The following is a 14,777-nucleotide window of genomic DNA, read 5'->3' as shown; positions in this document are numbered from 1 at the left end:
TACCTCAACATAGTAAAGGCCATATATGACAAACCCACGCAAACATCATTCTCAATGGTGAAAAACTGAAAGCATTTTCTCGAAGATCAGGAACAAGACAAGGATGTCCACTCGCACCACTATTATTCAACGTAGTTTTGGAAGTCTTAGCCATGGCAATCAGAGAAGAAAAAGAAGTAAAAGGAATACAAATTGGAAAAGAAATAAAACTGTCACTGTTTGCAAGTGACCTATTACTATACATAGAGAATCCTAAAGATGCCACCAGAAAACTACTAGAGCTAATCAATGAATCTGGTAAAGTTGCAGGATATAAAATTAATGCACAGAAATCTCTTGCATTCCTATACACTAATGATGAAATATATGAAAGAGAAATTAAGGAAACAATCCCATTCACAATTGCAACAAAAAGAAAAAAATACCTAGGAATAAACCTACCTAGGGAGACAAAAGACCTGTATGCAGAAAACTATAAGACACCGATGAAAGAAATTAAAGATGATACAAACAGATGGAGAGATATACCATGTTCTTGGATTGGCAGAATCAATATTGTGAAAATGACTATACTACACTAAGCAATCTACAGATTCAATGCAATTCCTATCAAATTACCAATGGCATTTTTACAGAACTAGAAAAAAAAATCTTAAAAATTTGAATGGAGACACAAAGGACCCCAAAAACCCAAAGCGATACTGAGGGAAAAAAACGGAGGTGGAGCAATCAGACTCCCTGACTTCAGACTATACTACGAAGCTACAGTAATCAAGACAATATGGTACTGGCACAAAAACAGAAATATAGATCAGTGGAACAGGATAGAAAGCCCAGAGATAAACCCACACACCTATGGTCAACTAATCTATTACAAAGGATGCAAGGATATACAATGGAGAAAAGACAGTCTCTTCCATAAGTGGTGCTGGGAAAACTGGACAGCTACATGTAAAAGAATGAAATTAGAACACTCCCTAACACCATACACAAAATTAAATTCAAAATGGATTTGAGACCTAAATATAAGACCGGACACTATAAAACTCTTAGAGGAAAACATAGGAAGAACACTCTTTGACATAAATCACAGCAAGATCTTTTTTGATCCACCTCCTAGAGTAGTGGAAATAAAAACAAAAATAAACAAATGGGACCTAATGAAACTTAAAAGCTTTTGCACAGCAAAGGAAATTACAAACAAGACGAAAAGACAACCCTCAGAATGGGAGAAAATATTTGCAAATGTATCAACAGACAAAGGATTAATCTCCAAAATATATAAACAGCTCATGCGGCTTAATATTACAAAAACAAACAACCCAATCCAAAAATGGGCAGAAAACCTAAATAGACATTTCACCAAAGAAGACATACAGATGGCCAAGAAGCATATGAAAAGCTGCTCAATATCACAAACTGTTAGAGAAATGCAAATCAAAACCACAATGAGGTATCACCTCACACCAGTTAGAATGGGCATCAGAAAATATACAAACAACAAACGCTGGAGAAGGTGTGGAGAAAAGAGAACCCTCTTGCTCTGTTGGTGGGAACATAAAGTGACACAGCCACTATGGAGAACAGTAAGGAGGTTCCTTAAAAAACTAAAAATAGAATTAGCATATGACCCAGCAATCTCACTATTGGGCATATACCCAGAGAAAACCATAATTCAAAAAGACACATGCACCTCAATGTTCACTGCAGCACTATTTACGATAGCCAGGACATGGAAGCAACCTAAATGCCCATCGACAGACGAATGGATAAAGAAGATGTGGTACATATATACAATGGAATATTACTCAGCCTTAAAAAGGAATGAAATTGGGTCATTTGTAGAGATGTAGATAGATCTACAGACTGTCATACAGAGTGAAGTAAGTCAGAAAGAGAAAAACAAATATCGTATATTAACACATGTATGTGTAACCTAGAAAAATGGTACAAATGAACTGGTGCAAGGCAGAAATTGAGACACAGATGTAGAGAACAAACGTATGGACACCAAAGTGGCATAGGGGAAAGTGGCAGGGGACTAGGGTGCTGGTGTGATGAGATGGGAAACTGGGATTGACATATAAACACTAATATGTATAAAATGGGTAACTAATGGGAACCTGCTGTATATTAAAAAAAAAAAAAACAAAGCACAAATACAATGATCTCATCTTCAAAGACAAGGCAAATTCATCAGGTGATACATTCAGAATGTGGTGCTTGTGAAATTTTATTTGTAATATGTATGGTAACTGAGGCTAAAATGTTTACACTCTCTGAAAGTGGGGACCTCCCCTGCTCATATACTATTAGAGAAAAATAAAGTAGATTTTTAAAAAACTAAGTAATTAGATAGTTTTTGAGGAAAAAAATTAGAAATTGAAGAAAATGTTCACATTTTTGTGTTCAGGTTACTGGCACTGGGTTTATACATTTCTAGAGATACATACATCGTGGTTTTGGTTTATTGTCTATTCTTTGGCTGCCTTCACAATCTCTAAAATAATCATCTTTTTCTGGCACATGACTCACCTTATTTGCACAGTAATTGCCACAGTAAAAAGCCTACAAATATTTCTTGCTCTATCAAAAGAGGAGGGAGCCTGATGTTTCTGAGATATTCTCAGATTTAAAGGACACAAAAGGAGACTCTAGAAACTCTGTAAGCAAAACGATGGCTCTGATGGTTGCTGCAGGGATGGCCACAACGCATGCTTGTCTGGGGAACTGAAGCTAAAGGCCTGAGAGCTTTTGACTTTGTGGATTTAATATCATGTTCAACTACGTGCTTCTCTGTGCCTCTGAAGGATTTCAAAATCACCTTATAAAAGAACTTATTTCAGGGCTTCCCTGGTGGCGCAGTGGTTGAGAGTCCACCTGCCAGTGCAGGGGACACGGGTTCGTACCCTGGTCTGGGAGGATCCCACATGCCGCGGAGCGGCTAGGCCCATGAGCCATGGCCGCTGAGCCTGCGCGTCTGGAGCCTGTGCTCCGCAACAGGAGAGGCCACAACAGTGAGAGGCCTGCGTATCACAAAACAAACAAACAAACAAACAAAAAAACCACTTATTTCAGCTAGAACCTCAGAGGAAAAAAGGACTTAAAGGAGACTGAGAGATGTGGAGATGTCCTGAACAGCAAGAAAGCACAGAAGGAGAAAACAAGTGGTTGCATTCCACTTTAACAGACGGGTTAAAGAATAAACAAAGGAAGAGCACATCACTGATATTTATCAGGGAGCTCAGGCTCCCCTGTATTTTGAAATGTTCCCAAGGTGAAGCCACTGCCCACCGTTGCTTAAAAAACCGAAATCCAAAGAGAGCAGGTTCTAGAATTCAATTAACATCATTCAGATGGCTAAGGCTTTCTGACAGTTAAGTGACCTGTTCCTACACACTGGCACAGTTTGGCACTTTACAGACAGTATCCTATTTAATCCTCATAACCACTCTCTGTATTATTATATCCATTATAAATTATACATGTTCTTCAACTTCCCCGTTGCTGATGGGATGCTAAATCACCAATGCTAGATCCACAGATGCCAAAGGACTACACTGCTTTATGAAAAATTCATTGGAAAAAAAATGGAGAAGGCAGACTATGTTCATTTATTCAAAAAACATTTACTGACCATCTTCTATGTACCACACACTTGGGACACATTAATAAACAGACATAAAATACCTGGCCACATGGAACTTACTGTCTAGCAGGGACGGGAAAAGAGCATTCACTAAAAATAAACAATAAATAAATAAGTCATACGGTAATTTAGAAGGTAGTAGATGCTATGGAGAAAGGAAAACGTAAAGCATTCCAAGAGGGATACCAGGCAGAGTTCGCAACTGTAAACAGCATAGACATCACTGACAGGGTGGTAGCTTAGTGAAGACCTGAAGGCAGTGAGGGAGCTGGCCATGAATGCATCTGGGGAGAAAATACTACAGGCAGAGGGTAAACCCAGCACAAAGACCTAAAAGTGGGAATGTGCCTGGAGGGTTCCAGGATCAGCAAGGAGGTAAGGATGGCTGGAATGGAGAGCATTCCATTGCAGGGAGAGGAGTGGGGAGGAGGTCAGAGGTCTTGGTAACCAGAAGGTGTCGGGCTTTGTGAATCATTATGAGGAATCTCGACTTTTACTCTGAGTGACATGGAGAGCCAGAGAAGGGTTTTAAGCATATGCGACCTATGGTTTAAAAAGATCACTCTGGTTGTTATGCCAATAACATATTAAAGGAAGGCAGGGAAGAAGAAAGGAGAGGCCACTGCATACTATCCAAGCAAGAGGTGCTGGAGACTTGGAGGAAGGTGCTTGCAGTAGACGTGAGAAAAGGGGTTGGACTGCTGGATTTATTTGGAAGACAGGATTCTGGAAACATCTGGAAGATAGAGCAGCAGGATCTGCTAACAGCCTGGATGTAAAGTGGGAGAGAAAGAGAAGCGTCAGGATGATTCCAAGGTTTCTGGCTTGAATGACCCAAAACATGGAGCTACCCCGACACCAAAATAGGGCAGGCTACAGGGAGAGCAGGTTTGCAGAGGAAGATCAGAAATTCCGTTTTAGTCCTTAAAATTGAAGTATATGTTACGTATTCAAGTGAAGAAGTCAAAAAAGTAGTTGGATATATGCATCAGGAGTTTAAAAGACCTACTTCAACTGGAAATATACATTGGGAGTCTAAAGGAGCTACATGGTACTTTATTAAAATCTTACAGTTGTTTGTGACAAGAGTCCCACAAGAACTGAGCCCTGAAGTATTCCAAATTAACAGGCTGGTGTGAAAACAAACAAACAAACAAAAAACCACACACATTTAAAAAAAAATGACTGAAAAGCCAGTGGTACAGAAGGAAAAGCAGGAGACTGTGGTGTCCTCAAAATCAAATGAAGAAAGTCAAATCAAAAGAGAGAATGACCAATTATAGCAAGTGCTGCCAAGAGTAAAGATGAGAGTTGATTGTTGGATTCTGCAATTTACAATATTTTCTTTTGAAAAAGCCCTGGTGACTGTATCCCACACAGCCCCCAACACAGAAGACATGAATATGCACTGAATGTGATGTTACCTTTTAATTTTGTCACAAACTGAATTCGCTTTTCTAAAGAATTATTCAAAAGGAAGGATTTACTCCAGTTTAATATTTGGGACTCAAGTCAGTAGATCTGTTAAGAAATACCAGTGATAAACCGTAGCTGCTAACAGAAATCTGCTAATTCCTATTAGCAGATTACTGCTAACTGAATTCCATTCAATTCCTATCCCTTAAAAAAAATAATAAAAATACCTCTAGGTAAATTGGAAATAAAAGGATAGATTTCCTCTGTCCTGATGAGGAATTATGATAAAACAAAAGCCAATATTGTACTACTGTTTTTCCTATTAAAGAACAAAAGTTTGCACATTACTGCCATTACTATTTGATAATGTTCCAGATGTATTTTATAATGTTCCAGAATGCTAACACTAGTGCAGCCTGCCGTAAAACCAAAATAAAAGGTATAATTGTTAGAAAGAAGTAGACACAAGTGTCATTACGTAACTAGGAAACCCAAGAGAATAAACTGCAAAGCTCTTAGAGTAAGAACCAGCTATAAAATAAAATTACAAAAATCAACCACCATCTTATGTCAGCAATAGGCAATTTGAAGAACCCATCACAACAGCAACAAAAACATAAATACCTAAGAAGAACCCTAACAATAAATATTAGGACTTATATAAAGAGTAAACAAACAAACAAAACACCTCTGCTAAGAGACAGAAGGTCTGTATAACTTTTCACATCCCTTCAGAGAAACACTGACTACTTCACATGTACATGACAGTCCTTGCCAACGAACCAAAATAACTGGATATTTCTCAGTTCTAAGGATTCATCTGCAGAGCATTCCAGGTTAAGATGGCACATTTGACAAAACATTCAAGCACATCCTCCCTCTAAACTCCACAAAAATGGCAGTAAAGAGTTCTTTCCAGGGCTTCCCTGGTGGTGCAGTGGTTGCGAGTCCGCCTGCCGATGCAGGGGACGCGGGTTCGTGCCCCGGTCCGGGAAGATCCCACATGCCACGGAGCGGCTGGGCCCGTGATTCATGGCCCCTGAGCCTGCGCGTCCGGAGCCTGTGCTCCACAACGGGAGAGGCCACAACAGTGAGAGGCCCGCGTACCGCAAAAAATAAATAAATAAGAGTTCTTTCCAGAAGACAAAGATGCAAGGACTTAAAGAACTGTAGTGGAAATTACAACAAAATCATGAAAGTGGAAAGCAGATGGACAAGTAGCAGCTCAGCAGCCCTAAGAGTGAAACGCTCCACCAGCAGTGAGAAAAGCTGAGCAGCACTCCAGTGGGTAGCGGGCTAAAATAAGGTTAGCAGCCCCACTTCCCGGATGCCCCTCCCGCCTCCTGCTCTGGCCCACAGTCCCTGCCTGAGCCCAGCAAGACTGGAGACTGATTTTTGGGAGAGTAGATAAAACAGGTAAGTATTTGGACTGTGAGAGCACCAGAACCTTCCCCAAAGTGAAGAGCATGCTAAGACTCCAGCCAGATGTCTCCCCAACACTGGCAGCTGGACCCTTTCCTCAGCGCAGGGTGCTGCCTGATGACCACCCTCTGACCAGCCCAACAGGAAAAGACCTCGTATGTGGTCCCAGTGAAAAACTCACAAGAAACCAGTAACAGTCAAAAGACTGCCACTGAGGAGCCTGAGGGGATGGGTGGAGGGTGACGAGAGATAGGGGACCACTTATTTTACAATAAGTATTTTAGTATTCTTAGATTTAAATTATGTGCATGTATTAGTATAAAGATAGTAATATAATTTTTATCTGAAAGGATAGATGACTATAATTATGATTTTTTAAAGAACAGTGTGACTTCCTCTAGCAGATACTTTTATATATTCTAAATGTACATTGAAAAAGATTTAACATTGATTAAGATAAGAGGTCAATGATAGATGAGTAAGACCTAAAACAGATTCAGACCCAAAAGCTAGTCAAGATCTTAAAATATACTAAAGGGAAGACCACAACCCACTGAGGAAAGGATGGACTGTTTAACAGATGGTGCTGGTAGACTAGATGGGCTGGCTCAGGAGGAGAAGGTGCTGTAAAACAATTCACATCCATGTGCTAATATAGAACTAAATGTACAAATTTAATATATTTCCAAAATTTTTGCTTCATTTACCTCACCTCTGTTTATATTTTCAAACGTAAATATTTACAAGGAAAAGTCATAACGGACAAGATGGAAAGAGCTGACAACATAAAAGTAAAAATATCCTGTTGTTTGGAAAACACCATAAAGTAAATTAAAAGACAAATAATGAGCTGCGGAGGGAAAAAAAAAAATTACAAATATGATAAAGGCACAATGCTCTTTACATTAAGAGCATATTTATATTATTTGCTCGTTATATTAAGAGCATGTTATATAATATATATAGAATATTTAATTATACATATATTATCTCTTTATATTAAAAGATATTTTAAATCATTTTTAAAAATCATCATTTAACAATAAAATGGACAAAGTACCTGGACAACTCTCAGAAGGCAAAATGAACAAATAAAAAGCAAATTACTAATTTCACTAGTTACCAAAAAAATATGAATTAAAATAAGACCACATTTTTATAGAAGATTAGGAAAGATTAAACACTGGAGTGCTGACACTATGGAAAGACCGTTCAGTGTGTAAGGGCATTGATGTGTTCTGGCATAAGCAATTTGGCAACAGGCCTCAAGAGTCATAAAAGAGTTCACCTCTGCCCCAGGAATTCTGCTATAAATCTAGCCTGAGCAAGTCAGAGACAGTAAGACTTTCAGACAAGGGCATTTACCCCAGCTCTGCCTGTGTGTCTGCTATTACTTTCTGAGCCTACATCCTTTGCCAGACTCTGTTGAAGACCTTCCTCTACCTGGTTCATTCCATCGCTCCAAAACTCTATGTTGCCAGCACAATTACTACCCCCATTCTATGGATAAAGGAAGCACAATCAAATAATTAGGTAATTAAGGTCACTTAGATCGGAAGTGGCCAAGCTAGGATTTGCAACCAGAATTTAATATCATACCTCCAAACACTGAAAATGGAAATATGTCAAAAAAGAGAAAACTAGCTAAATAAACTTTGGCATACCCATCATTAAAAATCTTATTTTCAAAGAAGATTTAAGGGCATAGGAAATGTCTGTGATACATTAAGCGAAAAGGCAGTATTCAAAAACACAAATGAAATTAAAGTGCCAATTTTGCTTAAAAGTATATATATGCAGACAAATAAAATGGGACAAATGGAAGCATATCATCCCATGAACAGTTATTTCTGGACGTACCTGTGATTTTTATTTTTTTAACTTGTTTTGGAAATTCCCAAAATGTCTACAACAAGGACAATGGTTTTTCATTTTAAAATGTTTAAAAACCGTAGAAAGAATAGAAATTCTCAACTGTAGATGCTTAGAAGGCCTCAATTTTTAAACATGGAATGAAAAGATTAGGTGAGCAGTTACTGCCTTAGCTGCACAGCATTACTGGTGAACTACAAGGTCCATCAAATGAGAGGATTTTCCACTATTATTCTCTTCTCAGAGTAAAATGGGGAAAATTAACCTTATGGAATCTGCTTGATAACCAGAAAGTTAACTAGCACATAACACAAGAGTAAAGAAAACCTCTGCAATCCCCAATAGATGCTGGGAGTCACTATACTACCATAAGCATTTTGAATTGACTGATCGAATTCTGATTATTATTTACACACTAAAGTTGGAAAGGTTTCATAAAAACAAAAAGCCTAAAGACACGTAAATATGTCTGTACTATTTTGTGTGGAACAGTTTTAAGAGTTCCTTGCAAGGTAAACTGGAATTAGTTGGCTGCGGAATATCTGTTTTGAACATAAAAGAATGAACATTTTAAAAAATTATCTTTGTTTGGATGTGTGTGTGTTGGGGAAGGGAAGGAGTGGGTGAATCTGTAGACAAACTGTGCCTTTCCTTTGTTATTTTAAAGTATAATGTTACAAGTGGTTTAACTTTTTGCAAAGAGTCATGGCAAAGCACTTTCTAGGAACGAAACAATTTACAAACTGACAATGACATTTTTGGGCCACAAATTAGCAAAGGTTCTTGCATGGATATAGGATTATATTTCACTTTTAAATTTTCTTAAATATGTCCTCGGAGTTTAGAAAAATGGTGCATATACTTCGTAGATTTGTGTGCCCCAAAGAAAAACCATTTTTTTTAAAAAGTTGCTTCCACCTCTTTTGGAACTTTGTTACACAAGTTCTTAGCGCAAAGACTGGTAAAGGTAGAACAGCAGAGCTGCTATAGCATTATCACTTCAGACAACAGCATTAATAAATAACTCTGAAATTACTTAGAAAGAAAAAGTGGAATTGCGTGAACTCACCCTTACCTGAGCTGAGGCCAAGAACTGAAAAGGCTCATTCAAAAAAATCTTTAGAAAAGGAAGAGTCCTATTCAAAAAACCAAAGGTAGACCCGTCCACTTCCCCTGGAAGACCCGTTGCTATGGTAACCTGAAGTCACCCCTTAGAGTCGGTACATGCTGGGGGCGGGGATCCTCTCTGAGGCTGGGGGATGGTTAAGAGGGGAAACGGGGGAGGGAGGCTGAGAGAGGGTTAAAAGATGAAACCCTTTGGGTGCGGCAGGGGTTAGGAAGGTGGGCTTACTACTAGGAAATTCAACACGCCCAAAAGAAATTCAAAACACCAGTTAGAACAATGTCTGGACGCTGGAGTCGTATTATACAGTTCAGCTAAAGTTTGAACCATTAGAGACGCTTCCCTCCCTCCCTCCCTCCCTCCCCGGCGGGAACAAACCACTCTTTGTGAGTTCCTGTCTACGGAAAACGAAGCCAGAGTTTCGTCTCATCAGTTACAAACTGAATGCTACTTTGCAAAACTAAAATCTTGACTTTCTTAAATTAAACCTATGCTTCCCAAACTCTGCTGCACTATTGGAATTACCGAGGGAACTTTATAAACTACACACCGTGTTTTAATTGGTCTGGGGTGCAATTTTGAGCAGAGTTTTAAAAGTCTCCAATGATCCTTTTGTGCAGCCAGTTTTGGGAACTACAGTACTCCAAGATGTGGCGAGGTGGCAGAGAGTATTTAAACCAAAGGGTAAAAAAAAAAAGAGAGAGAGAGAGAGAGAAAGAAAGAAAGGAGAAGAGAAAGCACAGTTATCTCCCTTTGTCTTTTTACGGCTAATAATAGAAATTAGCTGGCTTTCTCCAAGCACACACAGGACAATAGGTTTCTTGATAAATAGGAGTCCCCGGTATGCCCTAACAATACTTTCTTTGAGATTAAAACAAACAAACAAACTGGCAATATAAGCCCTTTCTTCCCAAGAGAGCAAATATCCTTCTTACCGAAACACCAAACTTACACATCTATTTTAAGAGCGAATTGGCAGTGAATACAGCTCAGAACTTGGAGGACGAGCTCCAGGACCAGAAGGAAATTGAACCCGCAAAAGCCCACCAGCATTCACGGGGGTCCTGAGGCCAACAGGGCTGGGCGAAGGACGGGGTGTCGGCCGGGTCCCGCAGGCTGCGCCCCAGGAAAGTTGCTCCGGGGAACTTTGCTCCCGTTTCCAACCCGCGACTCCCGGGCGAGGGGCGCGGCCCCGCCACCTGCTCGACGCCGAAGCTGCTCGGCCGCGCCCCCTCCCTGGACCTCGGCCACCTCCGGGGGCCGCGCACTCAGCGAGCGCCCGTACTGCAGGCAGGAGCCTCGGGGGGTTCGCCTCGCCCCTCCCCGGCGTCCTCAGCTGCAGCTAGCCCTGCCCTCGGGCCCGGACGCCAAGACCTCCGCGCGGGACCAGCACCGTCCCGCCTGGAGCTCTTCCCGAAGCCCACCCGCGCGGCCAGCGCCTCTCGAGCCGGGACGGGGATCCGGGAGCCCCCACAACCCCTGTCCCGACGCCGGCCGGCAGCCCCGTCCCTGCCCAGCCAAGCTCTGCCCCTTCGGCCCGCGGCCGGGAGCGCGCCCCTGGCCCGGCGGTCCGACGCTGCGCACGCGCGGAGGCGCCCGCCCGCTCGCTCACGGTCCCCTCACTCACCGTTCGCTGTCCTTGTCGCCTCAGGCAGCGCCCGCCGTCTGCTCTGCTTACTGCTCGCTGCCCCGGCCTGGTGCCCGCTCCTCAAGCCCCGGCCCGGGCACTCGGGGAACCAGCGCCCGGCGGGCTCGGCGGGCACCCGCACGCAGGGCACGCTCCGCGGGGCCGCGCACGCGCGCACCCGAGCGACGGGAGGGGCGGGGCCGAGCAGGCTGCGCGCCTGGAGGCGCCCCTGGATACTGGGCATGCGTAGTGCCTTTCCCTTCCTAGGGTCCGGTGGCATAGTCGGCTGTGACCCTGGACCTGTGAAACGTAGGGAAGTGGAAGAGGGCCAAAAGTCACCCTTCGCTGAGAAGGAAGTTCGCTCTTGTCCCACAAGTTGCAGTTTTCTTCTCTGTATCGTTCGTCAATTAAGGTGTTAAATATTTATTGAGCACCTACTTTGACAGAGCCTTTGTGCAGAACACAGGGCATCCTCAGGTAATGGTGAACCGATTGCATTGGCTTTGGGATTCCTTTTCGGGCCCTGAATCCAGCCCTCTCTTTGAACAGATGAGAAAAGTGCATAAATAGAGATCATCCAGTACCTGAAACTGCAAACCTTAACTACACTCTTAAGCAGTTTGGGGAAGGAGAGTTGCCTCTGGCTGGGGTGGTAAGAAAACTTTGAGAAGCCTGGAAGGGTAAGAGATGGAATCAGAAGATAAGCTCACCTGGGAGAAAGGTCAACGCAAAGGCAGAAACTGCCAAAAAAAAAAAAAAATCAAGTAATATATGAGCTCATGAACCTTCTTGGGGACAAGTTTAATCTGAATGTGTTTTTCATAGTGAAGGGCAAAAACGGTGGCTGGAAGGGTACTTGAAGCTCGTCTGCAAAAGATTTTTGATGCTTCACTTCAAATTTTCAGCTTTTTTTCGTGGATAACTGATAAATACTAAAGGTGTGAGGGAGAAGGTTCTGGTGTTTCTGGCGGTCTGATTAGATGCAGAATTTTGGAATATAAGGTGAAGACTAGCAGTGAAATGCTGTAGAAGTAGAAGGGTCCTGAATTCAAGTGTTGGCATCAGAAATAGAATACATGGAAACGTTTTCAGAGATTGTGAAGGACAGGATTCCCTAGTTTTTGTCACTGCCTGTTTGGTTGTAAAGAGTTGTTTCTCATGACAGACACCTACTTCATTAGCTTAGATCATCATCCTTGGTAGATATTTATTAGTGGATAAATTAGACCTTTAAAATGTACAGCTACAATCACTAAATGCTTCTTTTAACATGAGTTTGGTCCTGGGAGAATACATTTCTACTTAATTAAAAAAACATTAATTTGAGAGACAGTATATGTAGTGAAAAATATATGGACTTGGAAAACAAAAACCCCTTTTATAAAGTCCAGATGCTCTGAAACAAACTGTCTGATGTCATGCAAATTACTCAATACCTGTGAGCCTTACTGTGTTTGTCTGTAATGTCAGGGAGGAAGAAATTTTCCTCTTTCCTTTTAGGTTCTTCTGGCTGGTGTAAGAATTCAATTGAGACAGATTAACAGAAGAAAATCAAACAACAGTTTAATAACATATGTTATTTCCTGGCAGAGAGCCAGGAAAACTGAGTAACTCACCAAAATGACTGACACCCTTACCTTAAATATCATCTTCAGTTTAAAGGCAAAAGAAGATGCTGTGGGTCGTGGTTTGGGACTTGAAAGGGGGAGAAGGCAATTCATATAAATGTTTGGTAAATAACTGTTTGCTGGGTCAGGCAGAGACAATGGGACACAGAGTGGACTTTGATCTCTAGGCCCTATTCCCCTACCATCCCTAGCCCATATTTTTTGCAGGTATCTCTGGTGATAGCTCTATTCCTGGAATAGACCCTATATCTAAAATTTTTAGGCAATTAGGGGGAAGGTCAAAATTTATTCCTGAGTCTTTTGGGCCTTGATTGTTTTCAGTTCTAAAAAAATCTGCATACCAAAGAGACATTTTGGGGTGGCAAGTTTTGTTCCCCTACAGTAGCATGAAATCATAATATTTACCTTGTATGATGGTTAATTTTATGTGTCAGTTTGGCCAGGCCACAGTACTCAGATATTTGGTCAAACATAGTCTAGATGTTTATGCGAAGGTATTTTTTTTCAGGTGACATTAACAGTGGACTTTGAGTGAAGCAGATTGCTTTCCATAATGTGGGTGGGCCTTATCCAATCAGTTGAAGGCCCAAATAGAAAAAGACTGACCTCCCCTGAAAAAAAAAAGGAATTCTGCCAACATACTGCCTCTGGACTTGAAATGCAACTCTTCCCTGGGCCTGCAGCCTGCTGGCTCACCCTGCAGATTATGGACTTGCCAGCCTCCACAATCATGTGAGTCAATTCCTTAAAATAAGTCTCTCTCTCTCTCTCTCTCTCTCTCCCTCTCTCTCTAGTTGAAGAACCCTGACTAATATACCTTGCGAGGTTATGAAGATTACATGAGTTAATTATCATCTGAATCTGAAAAATGGGGATTATAATCTTTAACTTATAAGGTTATGACAAATTAAATAAAAATGGGTAAAACACCCAGCACATGCTAGGGTCTGAATAAATGGCAACTGTTATTACTTGTGAATGAATACCAGAGGCAGAAACCAAAAGAGGAGAGAGTGTGGATATTGGCACTGTGAGATTTTCTTGATTCACTGGGTAATACTATTAAATTTAAAAAACTGATATAGGAGGTAACACAATTTGGTCTCCCTAGCTATGATATACCAAAAAGGTGATACATATGAATATTTTAATTATTTTCAAATAAATGCCTAATGAGCCATTAACTAAAGATAGACTCTAGCTGTACTCTTTATAATTTTTTTTTTTTTTTTTTTTTTGTCTAGCTGTACTCTTAAAACACCAGACATGCAAAGCAGTGACATGGTTTCACGTCTGAACATTTTATTTCAATTTTAGTGCCAGTACAATTAACTACTTGCTGCTGGGAGGGAGCCACCTAAGGAAAGTTTACACTGGAAATAATTTTCAGTCTCAGAGTAGATGCATGATATAGCATTCAATCAGTGTGTTTATTGAATCCCTTTTGGGGCAATCCAGTAGCTATTGGGAGCTTGCAAAAATGGATAAGATATTCCATTGAATCTACAGATACTGCCATTTGTTATGTACTAGGCAACATCCCTGCTCTCGGGGAATTGATCAAAGAGCCTATGAGTTCATAGCTATAATGTAAGGCAGAATGTGGCAAGCGCCTTAGGAGGGGCATAAATGATTGAGCCAGTTGTACCTTGTTCAGGAAGTTGATTCTGGGGGCTCCCTCTCCTCATCCTGCCTCCATTGTGGCCCTCAGGTGGCACAGTTTGGTTTGGCACAAGCCAATGGGGTAGAGCAGCATCTTTTAAAAAAAGTTTGAACAAAGCTGGTAAATATTAAATAAAATAGCATTCTCATTCCCCTGACTCACTTGCTTCAGTTCAGAGTTTACAGGGTATAATAAGAGAGGGTGAGGCAGGAGTGGCCTTTACAAGCCATTCAGAGGTAAAAGCTCCTCTTTTCCTCGTTTCCTCTTTCTTTTTCCGTCATGGCTGTTGTTTTGTTTAAAGGAGAATTTAACTTTAGAGTTAAAAAAATAATAACTTAGGTAAATTCCCCTGACCTCATGAAGATTTATGAGGAGAA

At 41.2% G+C, this 14,777-nt stretch overlaps 1 protein-coding gene across 1 annotated transcript in view; it reads right to left on the bottom strand.

Moving 5' to 3' along the window:
- BTBD3 (BTB domain containing 3) overlaps positions 1-11,241 on the bottom strand; it is a 39,312-nt gene extending 28,071 nt beyond the window's left edge. The window contains exon 1 of the mRNA XM_081255428.1: positions 11,110-11,241. The gene's annotated coding sequence lies outside the window, so the exon portion shown is untranslated. The remainder of the gene's footprint in view (positions 1-11,109) is intronic.
- Between the last annotated feature and the right edge of the window lie 3,536 nt (positions 11,242-14,777).

This window comes from Mesoplodon bidens (assembly GCF_964165515.1).
Source record: "Mesoplodon bidens genome assembly, chromosome: 15".
Taxonomy (NCBI): Eukaryota; Metazoa; Chordata; class Mammalia; order Artiodactyla; family Ziphiidae; genus Mesoplodon; species Mesoplodon bidens.
This window is presented reverse-complemented; position numbering and strand designations above follow the sequence as displayed.